This window comes from Calonectris borealis, chromosome 3 (genome assembly GCF_964195595.1).
Source record: "Calonectris borealis chromosome 3, bCalBor7.hap1.2, whole genome shotgun sequence".
Taxonomy (NCBI): Eukaryota; Metazoa; Chordata; class Aves; order Procellariiformes; family Procellariidae; genus Calonectris; species Calonectris borealis.
In genome coordinates, this window is record NC_134314.1 from 27172763 (window position 1) to 27189405 (window position 16643).

General features: G+C 45.5%; 1 long non-coding RNA gene across 1 annotated transcript; it reads left to right on the plus strand.

The window, feature by feature from the left end:
• Window positions 1–254: 254 nt before the first annotated feature.
• Window positions 255–14925, plus strand: LOC142080202 (uncharacterized). Its single transcript, XR_012672900.1, has 5 exons — window positions 255–1188; window positions 1807–1933; window positions 5302–5447; window positions 7274–8143; window positions 9695–14925. It is a non-coding gene; the product is annotated as an uncharacterized LOC142080202 (long non-coding RNA).
• Window positions 14926–16643: the final 1718 nt, after the last annotated feature.

The following is a 16643-nucleotide window of genomic DNA, read 5'->3' on the forward strand; positions in this document are numbered from 1 at the left end:
CAGGCCAAAGTCCACCCTCCGGAAGTCCATGGTAGTGGTTTTGCTGGCCCCCCTCCTTACTTCACCAAGTATTGAGAATTCTTTCATTTCATGGTCTCTAAGCCCAAGCTGGCCTCCGACCACCACATCTCCCACCAGTCCTTCTCTGTTTGTGAACAGCAGGTCAAGCGAGGCACCTCCCCTAGTGGGCTCGCTTACTGGCTGCGTCAGGAAGTTATCTTCCACACACTCCAGGAACCTCCTCGACTGTTTCCTCTCTGCCGTGTTGTATTTCCAGCAGACGTCCGGAAAGTTGAAGTCCCCCATGAGAACAAGGGCTGGCGACTGTGAGACTTCTGCCAGCCTCTGGTAGAATATTTCGTCTGCCTCCTCGTCCTGGTTGGTCTGCCCCTTCCCACTATGGAAAATTATGCGCAAAAGGTTGAAAGAGAGTGACACTGCTTTCAAGATATGCCGCAGCGCATTTGTGTACAGACTATGAGGCTTGCTGCTTCCCTTCATGGGGAGCCCCATCAGCTCTTTATACTCATCTTCTTTTTACCTGCTCTAAATAGCAAACATCATCTAAAAATCTCTTGCCTGCGTGAGACAGTGCTTATGGCAAAATAGGTGTTTCGGAAAGTTAGAGAAACGCGATGCTGCCAGGACAGAGAGGTGGTAATGGTAACTTCATGGGAATGTTAATAGGAGTCATCCACAGAAATCCCCCAGGCTTTGACTGGAGAATAAATCTGACTCTGAACATTGCAGTGGATGGGTGGGGGAGGGCATGCCGGATTGAACTTGGAAAAACTAATTTTCCATTGGTTGGATAATCCCTTCAAAATCTGTTTTCAGATCAGGGCGAGATCCTATCTCTTTATTAATGCCTGCATAGTGCCTGTGTTCGAGCAGAATGGGTATCGGCAGACGAGTAGCTATGGCAAGGGCTGTTTCCGCACCCGGTCAGCGGTCGATACCGACGAAGCTGAACCATTTAAATCTGTGCTAATATTCAGTGCTTGGGATTTATTCTAGAAAATTTATGCTGGAACTTGAGAAATGCAGAAATGGCAATATCCACTCAGACCATCAGACGAATTGCTCAGTTTGCAATATTCACAGTCCATTAAGTCCAATTAAAAAATCCACTATCACCAAACTGGAAAAACAAAGCTCTGCGATATACATCTGTTATTTTTCAATATGGTAAGTATAGCTGTATTCAGTAGGACTTCAAAATTGCAAGCCACTCTGGTGAAAGTATAGATGAATTTCTTCAAAACGCCATATACGTTGCCTCGCTATTTTCAAACTTCAGCAGGAAACAGCAAGCAATTCTCTGCCTTATATTTTCTGTCTTATTACAGATGGCTGGGTTTGATCCAGATCACTGGTTCAGGCTGACACAGAGAAAATGATGATGTTGTAGCATCTAGTTTGCTGAAAAGGGAGAATATGGATTTTTTTTTTTTAATCTGCGGAAGATGAGGCATGGGTAGTACATAATTTTTTAAAGGTTTTTAACTGAAAAGAGCAGTTTCAATGCCTTACAGAGTGGAGGGAGGGAGAGTATTTAGTCACCTCCACAGACATCTGAGTCTACTGTCGATAATGGCCATGTAAATTTTGTACTATTAGAAATATTGAAATAAACATTTGCTGTTGTTTTTTTACTTACACTACTCATGCACACAATTTTTTCCCCTTTACACTTGAAGTAGAAAGAAGGAGACTATTTTTGCCCTTATGCCTCACAGCTGAAAACAGCTGAAAGCAAATTAGATACATGAGAGGGAACTAATGTGGTTGTTTTGTCGTTTTCAGCCTGCGTACAGTGGGGTTTCTGTCTTTGATGGACTGGTGAAAGGAATGGGAGGATGATTTGCTTGTCACCATATAATCTGTCAATATATAATTTGTCAACATATAATAAGAGACAGTCTCCAGAGAAGTAAGTAGATGCTTCGTGGTTGCATTCATAATGAATCCAATTAAATGCAGATACCTTGTATAAAGCAAGGACAATCTAGCCATAAGATTAAGCTAATTGAAAAGATCTCTCTAATTTCAGGATGAAGTTCTTGTGAGCTGGTGGGGGGACTGTACGTCAAAAACTTTTCACAGTGCTGTTGTAGAAAGAAAGGAGCCCTGAAACTCCCGGTGTTGATGATATTTGATTGCTTTGACAATTCTCCTGCATTACGGCATGGGTAGCAACACCTCTCGGAGGTCCAAGGCACTTTTCCCCACCTGTCCCTGCCTGCTCCTCATGAGCTGCTCTATGAAGTTTATGTAATTAAAATTACCTTTGTGGAACAAAGAGGAAAGTCAGGCAATTCAGTTTGACTGGGAACCTTGACTCGACTTGACTTAGTGCACCGGTTTAAGCATCAGTTCCCAAAACAATGTAACAATGTAACTTTTACCAATGACTAAAAGAGTATGACACTAATGGTCCAGAACAGATATGAGGGATTAGAGAGGCAGAGAACACCAAGAGTAATGGGGAAAAAGTAACCTGAATTTCTCACTCACGCCCTTTGCTTTCACATTACAACATGTGAAAGACAGCAGGAGTTTATAGGCTGCTAGGCAGCAGGCACGGCCCAAATACTGCCTATCATACAGGAACTTTTAATATAAGGATGCAGAAATCCATGATGGGATTCTCATTCTGCTCTTCATAAGCCCCAAGCCAGAGAAGAAAAATGTGCTGTAATCCTGGAAGAGTCAGTCCTCTGGAAGAGTCAGCTCTCCTTCAAAGACAGTAAGTTCCTGGAACTGCCCAGCATGCTCTTTGCTCACAATTTTTTTTTTTTTTAAGAGCTCTACATATAGTTCCCAAATGATAAAGTTGTAAATTTTTTAAGTCTAAGATACAGCAGTGTGAGCTGATCAAAACTGACATTGCCACATTTTCTCTATCCTCTCTTGCCATATGTTCCTGGCCCCTTCTTTGCACCAAGCTGAGTGTTTTTCTGACTTAGCAGTGAGCCAAAGTGGTGAAAATAAACTCCCAAACTGTTGACCAAACATTTCCACCTCCTTTCTTGAATCAGATTTAATGCTTATGTAGTATATGCTATGTTGATTCAGCATTCGAAACCAATGAAATAAAAAACTTGTCTTTCTTTTTGTATTTTTCATACTGGTTTGGTTTCCTACAGGATCAGCAAGCTTGATCTTACGCTACTGCTGTGATCAATGCACAGGAGAGCTTGGGGAAGGGGAGGCAAAAAAAGAGCATTTTTTTCAGCAGAAGCCTGCAAACTAGAGAGGGTTAGGCTGAAGAGTGGTTTAGGATGTCCAAATGTGACCTGAAGCCCCCTGAGAGGTGGTCCAGCCTGTGCTTGGCTGCAAGAGCACTGGCAAAGCAAGAGAGACTTGTCTTGCTGGGGAATTTCAGGGCTACACTCTCTCCTTTGCTGTTCGCAAGGGCATTGGGTTTAGTTTCTGACATAGTGGTATAAGCCTAACTTAACTGACTGTCTATTGGTTTAAGCTTAAACTGAAAGTGTAGCCTCAGAGTCTAAAAACACACAACTGATGAAAGTTGTATTGAATTGGTCCTTGTCCCGTGGAATTGGGAACTGAAGTGGTTCAGAAAGCAGATACAACTACTAACGATGGCTGGATTGGTTTCCAGTTGAATGGGCTTGCCTGAACTGGCTGTAATGTGCCTGCATGAGCATTAGTGCTGGCTGGCACAAGAGAGAGAGCAGGGGAGAGGAGGACAAGGTGGCAACAGCCTAGATTTAGGCTTAAACAGCCCAGATTTATGCTTAAACTGCAATGACATTTCATATCCAGAGTGAGCTGAGAAGCAGGTTACCTCTGTCCAGGTGGGGAAGCTTAATCAGTGCAACTGCAGTCAGCCTAGATAGGAAAGAGCAGCGGGAGCAGAAGGTGGAGACCACACAAGTCTCTGCTGAAAAGGACTGATGGGAGAAGGCAGAAGGTCTGGGGTGCTCTTATTCCCTCTGTTTTCAGTACTTGGCTTTATTCGTTCGGAGCTATGAATTGTATGAAGGGCTACCTGACAAATCTTCAAGGGATTACCCTGGGGCATGTAGATACAGTCCTAAGCGCCGTTAGTTCAAATCAACTTTCAAGGAAGGTAAGGGTTTTTCTGCTCACTGGCCTTACCCAGCTCATCTTGGAAACTCAGCACAACTCTGCAATTCTCAGCTGCCAAATTTGGTGCGTAATGTTGGGTGAGACGTTACTTATTGCAGACAGTGATATCGTATGGCCATTCCCCAGGGGAAATCATGGCCTGTAAATGTGCAAAAGCTCCAGTGGCCCATTTCCTCTAGATGTGACTCTGATTTTTACATATTTTCATTCTGCTATGGTTCGTGCAAGGCACAATATTCTTGTCTGGAATGTTATATTGTTGAGTTATCGGTTGCTGCAATTTCATGGCAGGAAAGCATGAATTTGATCTATTAATATTTTAGTTCCTCTCTTACAATATGTATTTGGATACGTGATTAATTGCTTCAATTGGTCTTTAAATATTGTAGTAATTTAGGAGCTAGGTGTAAATATTCAAACTGGTGCATCTAAGGCTAAATTACTAAAAGCGTGGTTTGCAACGCTTGCTGTACTGATTGGTTCCAGAGGGACTGGTTAGGTGCTAAGGGCTTCTAAAACTCACAGCCGTGTTTACTCTCTCTAACTAAGAGACTTAGAGGCCAAACTAGAAACGTGTGGGATTTGAAAGCTTTATTTTTAGCATGAGCCTATGATCACAGGGAAGCAGAGAAAGAAAGGTGAAGCAATATTCTAGGTATTACTGGGTGATACTTACCGAGCCTGCCTCAAACAGTTTGTTCCAACCATGAGCCCTTTAATTACCCCAGCGCAGAGGGCTTCTGTAAAAGCCTTTACTCCACACACAACCTACTTCAGGTCTCTGTAAAGGGCAGAAATTTGGCATAACTGCTGAGTTTTCATCCTTGATGAAAATCCCAGTTATAACGTTCAGCCACTGGATGTCCTCATTTTCAAAGGTCTGCAAAGGTTGATCAGCTGGAAAGCCACATGTTGTTGACAGTTTGCAGAGCATTGCATAAAAATATTCTGTGTGTATTGGGTATTGCCAAACTCCAAACTAACCACCCATAAAGCAATGGAATCGGTTTCACTTCTCAAGGTAATTAAACTCCTACTGGATGCAGAACATGTATTTAATCTGCTCCTTTCTCCATCTTTCTCTCTTTTTTGATGACTTAACTGTAATTTCTGTAACAGTTTGCTTTGCAGGACTCTTGTGTTCCTAAACACCGAGTTCACTACATTTCTTTCTTTTTCCAGTGCTACCTTCACTGGAGTTTATTGCATTTTTTACTGTGGATTCTGACTGCAGCTTGCTTTTTCCAAGTTCCTACGAATTCCCAAGGGCGCATCCCTCCGCTTGCAGGAGTCCTGATCTGATCCCACGAAGACTTTGTCAGCGATAGGTAATCACATCTTGTGCGTAGCTACACCTGCCCAGAGAGCTTCACTTCGCTCTTTCTCAGAAGGCCTGCTTTCTCCTGCAGCTCATGAGCCACCACCACCCACCTTTCCTTTGCTGCAGGCTCCCCTGCCTGCACCATCACAGTTTCTCAGCCCGAGCTTCCCCTGCAGCTAAAGCTCTCATCCAGCCTTCTCGTTTTTGCAGCTCTAATGGCATCATCCTCGTTGCCAAACATTCCTGTCTTCTGATTATGATTTGACATTGCTTGTCAGACATTCTCCAACAACTTATAAAAATCTGAGCTGGCAGAAAGATTGGCAAAGGGCTGTCTGTAGCCGCACGCGGATTTCATGTTTGTTCATGAAAATCTGCATTGTTGTTTTTTTCGTCTGAAGTTTCAAGAAAAAAAAAATCTACTTCTCTTAGCTTTCTGCTTTTTAATTTCTCTAATTTAAGCTGCTGTTAAACCACATTGCCTTTCCAACAAGGGGCAGCTTGTGCTCTGTAAACATTTGTTTGAAATTGTGAAAGCAGGTTTTGCCAGAGGATAAACTCAGTAGAAAAACTAAGGCTAGACTTATTTCCCTCATAAAGGAAACTCGCCTTCTGGTATAAATGGGCATACTTACACTAGATACGTACACTTCACGTACCAGCATGGTAGTTTCGTTCCTACCACCCTGGTGCATGAGGCATATCTCCAGCAGGAATCAGCCTCTGTAGCTGCTGAATCATAGAATCATAGAATCATAGAATCATACAGGTTGGAAAAGACCTCTAAGATCATCGTGTCCAACCGTCAACCCAACACCACCATTCCCACTACACCATGTCCCTAAGGGCCTCATCTACATGTCTTTTAAATACCTCCAGGGATGGTGACTCCACCACTTCCCTGGGCAGCCTGTTCCAAGGCCTGACCACTCTTTCAGTAAAGAAATTTTTCCTAATGTTCAATCTAAACCTCCCTTGGCACAACTTGAGGCCATTTCCTCTCGTCCTATCGCTAGTTACTTGGCAGAAGAGACCAACACCCACCTCGCTACAACCTCCCTTCAGGTAGTTGTAGAGCGCGATGAGGTCTCCCCTCAGCCTCCTCTTCTCCAGACTAAACAACCCCAGTTCCCTCAGCCGCTCCTCATAAGACTTGTGCTCCAGGCCCTTCACCAGCTTCGTTGTCCTCCTCTGGACACGCTCCAGCACCTCCATGTCCTTCTTGTAGTGAGGGGCCCAAAACTGAACACAGTATTCGAGGTGCGGCCTCACCAGTGCCGAGTACAGGGGCACGATCACCTCCCTACTCCTGCTGGCCACACTATTTCTGATACAGGCCAGGATGCCGTTGGCCTTCTTGGCCACCTGAGCACACTGCCGGCTCATGTTCAGCCGGCTGTCAACCAGCACCCCCAGGTCCTTTTCCTCTGGGCAGCTTTCCAGCCACTCTTCCCCAAGCCTGTAGCGTTGCCTGGGGTTGTTGTGGCCGAAGTGCAGGACCCGGCACTTGGCCTTGTTGAACCTCATACAGTTGGCCTCAGCCCATCGATCCAGCCTGTCCAGGTCCCTCTGCAGAGCCTTCCTACCCTCGAGCAGATCAACACTCCCACCCAGCTTGGTGTCGTCTGCAAACTTACTGAGGGAGCCCTCGATCCCCTCGTCCAGATCATTGATGAAGATATTGAACAGGACCGGCCCCAGTACTGAGCCCTGGGGAACAATGCTCGTGACCCGCCGCCAATTGGATTTAACTCCCTTCACCACAACAAGTCTCCTAAGGTGACTGGGGCCAGGTACGCATTTACTTACCTACTTGCTAACATCTCTTTTCAGTGGTTCAACATTGGATGAGTGCTTCAGAAAAAGAGATGAACGTGTTATCTTTCCACGCACAGCTTTGCAGGACCAGTAGATCCTCATGGAAACTTGCTCACCCCCTGCGCATCCCATCATGCCCGCTGCGGAAGGGGAGGCATGCCCAGAGCTGCCCAGGTGGGCAGAAACCTGGGGTGCTCCTGATAGGACTCTGAGTCCTGGGATTTGCTCCCGGGTCAGTAACCGTGCTGGTTTCCAGACTCTGAAACAAAACTAACATTCAGGTGAGCTGGGAGAAAGATTCGGAAGATGGAGGGCAGAGAGAAAACCACCACAGCAGATCTGGATGACACAATGCTTGTCACAGCGTTGTTATGTTAACCCCAAGTACGTGCGGATGTTTCCGTAACAGGGAAAGTAGCAGAGTGTGGTAGGAGCAGACTGCTTTGCAGACACAGTGAGGAGCTAAGAGCAGCTTCAGAAGAGGACATGTGTTGCAGGGAGTCCTCCCGTCCCGGAGGTGCTGGCAGCCGAGGAGCCGGCCATGGAAATGAACTCCTTCCACTCCCGGTGCGAGACTAACCGGGCTGGGGGACCAAATTAAATATCATGTCCCCGCCCTAGAAACTGTGATACTGCTGTGCAATTTGCTCACTTTAGGCTAATGACACTGATGGTGCATCTACATTATCGTCTCTCAGAAAATTTGGCTTCTAAACTGCTTAGGACTGGTGACAGCCTGCAGTCTGCTCAGCCTATGCCCTCTTGGAGGAGAAGACTTATTAATCCTTTTCTATTGTTCTGAAGGGCATTGTGGGCCACGCTAACAGTGGTGGTGAATACAGATGAAGAAGAAATGGGGTTGGAGTCCAACATCTATGTTCTGAGGTCAGACACTGCCGCTTTTCCCTTTGGCGCTCATGCTCATCCGTGGAAAGCTGAAGCCCACTGTGATTTTGGGGGGATCTACCTACTCTTTCTTCTTGCGGCTTTTGAAGCGCTCTTTGGAAAATGTGGGACGCTGCTTTTAGTTGTTGCAAAACTGGAGATTTGACTTAGAGTGCTCAAAAGAGATTAAAGGTTTTGCAAGCAGCAAACCCTAGATTTACAGAAAACACAGAGGATTTTGCTTCCTCAGTACCAAAGCCCAGATGCAGCTTGAATTAAAATCAATAATTGATTTACGTCCATTTACAGATACATCTACATTCACATAGGCTGGGAAACCTTATCCCTGTGTGCACATTTTCCTTTTAAGCAGCTTGTACTCAGGCTGCCTACAAATATATCTGCTCATCAAGCGGGCAACGCTCGGTCCCTTCTAGGAATGAGCTGGGACCATTTTTTTTCTGCTGGATGCCAGGAGGAGGACTGACAAGACAGATGGAAGCTGCTGAACTGTTACACAGCTCGTTAGAGAAGCGCAGAGCTCTTTAAAGCTCAGGGTGCAGCCAGGATTTACCTCTTGATAAATGGCAGCAGTCCCCAAAGTAAGTAGCTTGCATGGGCAACAAATCCACCTCAAAATAAGCAACATGGATGCAGCCTGTAAGGCTGAACTCAAACCTTTTTTTTTTTGGCTGAGATGCTATAATATGGGACGAGGCTGAGCAAACATATTGTGACTCTCCCCTGTTCGGTGCTCCGTGTCCCAGATCACTGACTGTGCAGTCACGCCAGGCTATGGGTCATGTGCCTTTATTCCCTATATAGAGAAAAATTCCTGCTATGTTAACAACAGATCTGTGAGGAATTTCGTTTTTGCTTCAGCTGGTTAATGAACCGGCATCTTGCTCTGGCCGGTGCTTGCAGGGAGCACATTGCAAGGGCTCCTCTGCTCCAGCACTGTGCTGGTGAGGCGTCTGCAGCAGAGGGTATCCCGTGAGCTGGGGCACGTCCCGCTGCAGGATCCTGCTGGGACCCCACTGCGGGGAAGGGCCCTGGGACGCATCCCAGGACGTCACCCGCTGCTGGAAACCCGGTTCTGGGGGGTGGGAGCGCCCACTGCCACCAGCAGACCCATGTCGTCCCCTTCCCCGGGAAAGAATTGCTGGTGTCTGCCTGGGGGTCCAGCTCGCAAGGGCACTTTGGGGTCTGTGCCTCTGGGGACTGCCTCCCCCCTTCTCCTGCCCCCCTGCCTTTCGCTCCTCCCCTGCTGCTGCCCCCCGCAGCCCCTCTCCCTTGTGTCCCCCCACGTCGTGCCCAGCCCTCGGTGGAGGCAGCCCCCTTCTCCCTCTGCCCCAGCGCGGACACGCAGGTCCCCCGGCCCCCCCAGCCCTCCTGCTGCTCTTGGGGGGCACATGGGCAGCCCTGGCAGCATGACGCAGAGCTGACCCAGTCCACGGAGGATTTGGGGGATTTTTAGCTGCTAAATATTAGGCTTGTTAGGTGCACGTGCTGCTGAGTCTATGCTATAAAACCGCTTTTTTTTTTTTTCAGAGGAAACTTGTCCAAGTTTCACGGCTGTGGCAGCAAAAGGCACGCTGGTGACAGGAGGCTGAGCTCTCTGCTCAGCGGCCCGTTCTGCTGAAAGGACTCTTTTTTTTCCACAGCAAACGATCACAGTAGCAAAATTACTGTGCCTCTTTTCAAGGTACGGCATAGCGTGTTTTCTGGTAAGTGTGTTCTTAGAACGAGCTGATTGTTTTAGCTGAAACTTTCTTAAAAATACCTGAGTCTGAGTCAGACACGTAAAGTAGAAAACATTATCCTGACAGTTGGAGTCTGGGGAAGTTGCAAGCAAGTAGAAACTAGATCTTACAAAAGGAAGTACCGGGCCAGCTAACGATGGAGATTATCAGCTTTTCCCATCGCTCCTGATGACAGAAGGAGAAAAGGTGCCCTTCTGCTTCCTAGAGAGGTTTCCAAACATAAAGAAAGGGGCTTTGTTTTTGGTCGGGGGGGATTTCAGCTGAGGAAGGTTAGCAGGGAAGCAGACAAAGATAGGAAACCTGCAGCAGCTGGGCATTGTGTGCGAGAGGAGAAGCTGCCTGTTTGGTGTTTACGGTGTGTCTCCAGGAGCTAGAAAGGGTAAGATGCTTTTATTTTTGGCTTCATTTATAGCTGTTATGTCCTCTCAACTTCCCCTCTTTTTAGTATGCAGCCCTGAGATTAATTCAGAATATAGCGTAAAGCTTCCCACCTTCCAGAAAATAAATGTTGTGATCTCACATGAGTCCTTTAGGAGACAGACAGGGAGGAAGAGAGAGACAAAAGAATCGAGGAAAAACTGCATCATCCAGCCAGATCTGCATTAGGCCCAACATCTGTATCCTGGGATCAGATTTCTGCTGAGATTTTGCTCGAGGGCAGCTTGTCCTTCCTGCTGGGGAGAGACTGTTTGGATGAGCATGGCTGTGTTGGGAAAGTTGGGGGAAAAGCGATATATAGGGCCCCCAGGTGGGCTCCAGTTCTTTGGGGGACCCCATGTCCCAGCAGCATTTTCACCCGGGGACAACCCCATCTGTACGGCTCCTAAACCTGAGAGCGCTGACGCATCTGAACGGCCTAAACCAAGCGAGCCCCACGACAAGGAGTGGGATTTCAGGCAGATGAAAAGTCAAACTTGTGCCACGAGCCGAATGAGCCCGGTGCCATGCGCAGCAAGGCAGTATGGATGTGTAGGCTGCAAAATTACAAGCTGCTTCTTGCCAACTATGTGGCTACAACGAGCACTCTGAAGCAGACTGGGTTTCCCTTTCACCCTCGTCTGGCCTCCTGTTAGCCTACACCTCTGCGGGGTGTCTGGATGAAGTGCTTAAAACTGGAAATAGAAATACAGAACGAAAAACTTGAATAAAACGTCCAGGCTCAAGATCTGTGTTTGCACGCTGGCTGAAGAAATAGTGGGCATTTCGTAATGAAAGCTGAGCAGTATCCACGGTGGGTGATGGTGCTTCCATGCGAGGATTCCCACTAATGGGCACACCACTGGTGTCAGCTGGAAGAAGCCTATTTTTGAGGTTTGTGTCCAATACATTTTCAAGTGTTTGCAGTCATCTCAGATCTTCACATAATCAAATTAATTTCAGTACTTTCTTCAAATACAAAACAGTCTTAACTGAGCACATTGGTATCTGGTGAAACCTCTTCTCTCATAAGAAGACCAAAGATTAGGATAGGATAAGATAGAACAGTTCAGCTGGAAGGGAGTTACAACGATTATCTAGACCAACTGCTAGGCTGGTAGAAGTTCCTTGCAGTTGGGATTTCGCTAAAGGCATGGCAGGGTCATGCTCCAGCCCATTTTGCTTTCCATTTACTCCTTCTGTTGGCCTGCAGAGCTTCTGAAGTGCCTGCGTGAACTTCCCAGTTCACCACAGTATGTCTGTTTGCCAAGTGTTTACTTGACCTAAATTCTTTTGAAAACCATCATTTGTGACAGCTGTAGCACAGGCTTTACAGAACTGGGTAGCTGGTTAATAGATGCTGTGACCTGGACATACAAGCTCTGCCATCTTGTTATCAATGGTATAGGTAGTTATTTTCTCTTTTATTTATTTTTTAATGTTAGCTGTTTTCTTAAACTGTATTTTTTTCTAACACCCAGAAGATTGAGCTGTTGCATGTATGTCCTAAATTGCTAGTTTACCTTTTGGTCCTCAGCATAATGTCTCTTCAGAAAGGTATTTAATTCTGAAGACAATAGTGCTTCTCATTGAATGGTTACATCATACCTGGTAGCTCACTGATTCAGATATCTGCTTTTAACGCCAGTTGTTACTGTGACACAATTAAAGGCAGAAAAAATATTTTACCTGGTGCAGCTGCTTACTACAATTTTTCCATTCAGCTTTCCGAATAAATTCCAGTTATATTTCCTTTATCCTGGGTCTGATTCCTTAAATAAGCAACTTTCACAGTCTATCAGTTCCTCTTGCTCTAAGGAGAAATGTCAGAAATTTCTTCATTGTTTTTCCTGAAGATCAGTAACACTTTTCTAACATGGTATTTTATAATTTGAAGAAAAAAATCTTCTATGGTAAAAGTCATTAAAGTACAACTGTCTAATTAACATGCATTATATGAGCTAAATAACTATTATAGGAAATTAGTGAAGAGTAGACTCAACATTAAACTTGCATTTATGAATACTAAATGTGGAATTGTACGTATGTGTGTGTAATTGTAGATAAGACCCCATTTGATTACTCTAAGGGCATTAAGCTTCCCTTCCAGCTAAGATGAGAGGAAGAAGGAAATTGGGAACCGCATGCCAAAAAGAAAAAAATGTTTTGAAAAAATTATGAGCCAGTCAAAATATTTTTCACTGCTGTCAAATTTATGTTAGCCCCAGTGCTAGCTGCTTCTGCTTTCCATCTGTAAAACATTCTCCAGGTCCATCAGTCAGTACCTGAAATGATGGGCTCTAAGGACACTCCTGATACAAGTTCTTGACACGCAGACTGATGCTCCTCATTGCTGCCCTTGGACTGGCGCAACCCTGCACCAGCCCAGCTTCCCCAACAGAGATGGTGTCTCCTCCTGACCCTCGCGATGCTGGATGCAACCCTGGCTCAGAGCCCACCGCAAGCTGGGGGTCTCTCATCGTTCAGAGGATAAAGATCATGAAATGAAGGTGCGGCTTAATGCCTACCAAAATCCCCAGGCTGGGCTGACAGGCAGGGTGACCTACCTCGTGCTGGTATCTGCCTTTTCATTTCGTGCCAAATCCAGCAGCGTGGTTGTCTCTGTTGGCCATGGGAAATAGAGCACCAAACTACACGCAGTCAAGTGGTGTTTAGCTACATCATGATGTTGATTCGAAAAAATAAACACAGACCTGAATTCGTGTCTCTACTTGTTCTCTTCACGGCGGTTGGAGAAGCAAAATTTGCTGTGAGACTTTGTATCTGGTTCTATTGGACCAGCTGAAAATAGTGAAAACCTGAAAAAATGGTTGGGGCTCAGAATCTACCCATCAGCTGTGACAGCCAGCCCAGCAATTGGGAGGGGAAAAAAAGAAAGAAAGGAGAAGCCCCATCCCAGCCACTGGAATATCTCTTCTCCTTACCTGCCAGAACCCATCGCTTTGTTCTTTTGGCCAAAGAAGATGATGAGTGTCAGCCCTTGAAAGTTGGTGTGAAATAAGAAACCATAGGACACAATGCAACCACATATTACTGGCCACTCCTTACAAACCAAACTGAAACAAATAGGATTAAATCAGAGTAATACCTCATGTGATTACAGCTCATTGTGTTCAAATAAAAGCTGACGTTATCGTGAGCGATTTGTTCGGGGGTGGGGGTGGAGAGAAGAGATGCTACAGCTTTTGCTCACAGTGACTGCTATTTATAACGCTGAAAAAAACCACAGTGAATGTGTTAAATGCACTGCCACGAGCACATGCCGCTTAAGCTTGATATTATGGCTATAATAATTCATTGCGACTCTTAGATGTGCCTTTATACTAATAACACATTAATATTATTCTATATCAGTTATTTCAGACATACAAAACCTTTGTAGATGTGGCACTTGTGATGATGTAATCATAATTTGTAACTGTATTTATAGCTTTGTAATCAGTATGGGAACACTTTATAGTCACATCTACCTGCTGCTTTTACAACCCCCTTCTAAACAATTTAAATAAAAACTGAAGAGTAAATGTGAGTCCTCAGCCAGCAAAACTTGAGAAAAGAGAAGCATGTCAGTGCCAATTAACTCCAGCGCCCTGCCAGGCCTGGCTCGCAGCAGCTCTGCAGGCTGCAGTACGGTTACTGGGGGTTCAGTAGCATTCCTGTTTAATTTGGTCGGGGGGGTGGGTAACTACTCTTCCAGCAGCAGTCGAGTGCTGGTTCGATTGTTATCCCGCAAACTGGTCCTATTGCCTGTAGTACTTGGGTCTTTCTCCCTTCTTTGCACTCTTCTTGTTTTGTCCCGGCTTCTCTGTGCTCTGTAATTGCATCTCTTTCTCTCTAACGAGGCTCGGGAAATGTGACTGGGGGAGGGAAGAAGTCCCAAATGCAGAAAAGGCTTCAGGAACTTGGCCTGCTTTATTTTTATTATTATTTTTATTTTTATTTATTGTATTTTTCCTAGCGTTAATTTAAGTGGGTTTTGAACTATGAGCTTTATAAACTACCTAAAGTGTGCTGATGCCAAAAACTATTTCCATCCATTCTCTTTTTTTTCTCTCTACCCCACAATGCACTTTAATGGCAAGGTCTCATTCTGAATATTACTGCTTTCTTTGTAGCAGCACTAACCTCCTCCACACTCACCCAAACCCGTGGATATCCTTGCTTTAGGGCTTTTAATAAGAATCTCAACTTAAAACCTGGCGTTGTTTGCTTGAATTGCCTTTTGACAAGCCAGAAAGCAGCCTCCCCAAGACGTGCCGAGGAGGGAGCGCTGCAGCGTGACCTTGCTCTTGCTTCTTTCAAACAGTAACTTCCAGGAATACTCCTGAGATCAGCCCAGCCTTATCTATATTTTACATTTCATTGTCTGAATGAAATTTTACATTTCATTGTCTGTCCTTAAAAGTCACATAAAACTCATTTTTTTGTTTGGGAGCACACAGGATGACGGTATCTAGAAAGAGAAATAGAGATTTTCAGCACTGAAGGTCTTGGCCACGTACCCAGACCAGACTGGTAGTGATTGAAGGATGGCTGTTTGTTTGATGGACTATATGACATTAATTTTTCGGTCACGACCTGTCTCCCGAATTTCAACTATGATGTGACTGTATGTGTAACTGGTACCCCTGCTGTCATTCCCAACAGAGAGAAGCACTGACCTGTTCAGCAGGGCGATCCCTTGCACGCAACACATCCCCGCTGGCAATCCCGTGCAGGAGAGCTTGCTCTTCTCCTGCTGTGTATGTGCTGCAGATAACTGGGGGTGCAACCTTTGTTTATATGCGCCTTAACGCTGTTTAACAGGGGCAACAGTGACTGCCACAAAACCTGATGTGGGTTGCCTGATCACAGTGCGAATGCCAGAAAGAAATCTGAACTGTGGTATCACGGCGCGAGCAGACTTCATCTGTTCCCCTCCGAAGCAGAGTTGGTAGAAGTCTGACCTTGTCCACCCAAGGCTGAAGAAAGTGCCCTGCCAGAAAAGAAGCACGAAGGTGGTCCCCACACTTATTCATTGCTCTCGCAAAAGAGGAAGTGGCATTACCTCTCTTACAAATTTCATACAGCTCAAAGGCTCCTGGCATTGCTGGGAGAGTCTTTAAGTTGTCCCAAGTAAACTAAAATTCAACCAACCAATATATAAAAGTACTAAAATACATTTAGACTTACTAAAAAGGAAAAAAAAAAAAAGAAATGGAAAGATTTAAATAACAAAGCTCAAAAAAAAAAAAAAGAAAAAAAACGTAAAACAGACCAAATGGTTATCAAGTGGCAGTTTGGAGCCAGGTAATCCCCTGTGGAACTGGGAGAGCAACAGACCTTATTTCCTTCTGCACGTGAGCCACACCTTGGCTTGCCATGTGTAACGCAGCAGGACTGCTGCTATCAGGGAGGGCAATACTTCTCCTACCCTGGGGGACACAATTGCCCCAAGTAAGAAATTTGTCAGGTGTTAGTGTCAGGTGTTAGTACGAACCCTGGCAATTTGCTGTCCTCCTCTGCTTGCTCGCAACTCTCCTGCGTGCCTGGTTATAGCTTCTAGTTACTCTATTGTATCACAATCCTCTTTCCCTTTTCAAAGACTTCTCCCACCAAAACTTGCCCCGACATGAGGTCACTCTTCTTCTGGCCACACAGGGTACCGAATTGGTCTCTTCTTGGTTTAGGGAAGGGTTTTTTATTGCTGCTATTTCTTAGTGCAGCAGAACAACAGAGACTAGTAACTCATTACACTGACCAAAGCTGACCAGGTTTACAGGATGATGCTTTTAGCTGTGAGAATACTATTTCCTCAATAAAGGTGCTGGTTTGCCTTTTAGCCTCCTTGATGCCTATTTCCATACCATAGCCTCAGGCTGTATCTTCAAGTGTGCGGTGGACCAGGGCCGCTAGCACTAATCTGATGTCCTAAGCTGCCAAGGATTTTATCAAAGACCCTATGACAGTAGCTGTCCATCTCAGAGAAGGGGAAGAGGCTCTTATCCTCACTTTGAGTGTCAGATGGTGAAGGCAAATCTCATAAATAAGCATTAAGCTCTCTTGCCATCACTCTGTCCCCTGGACTCCCTGACACTCATGAGAAGTATGCAAACAGTTTGCCTCATCCTTCATTACAGTATCCCGGCTCACCCCACAGTCACTGTCACCCTCCTGTTACTGTCTAGACTTGTCACAGTGAGACCTAGTCATAAGACACATGACAGCATCTGCAGAACTGACACCTCATGCCAAACTTGGTATCCGTGTCATGCAAGAAAGGCTCAAACTGTTTACAAGCCTCCGAGACAGATCAGCGT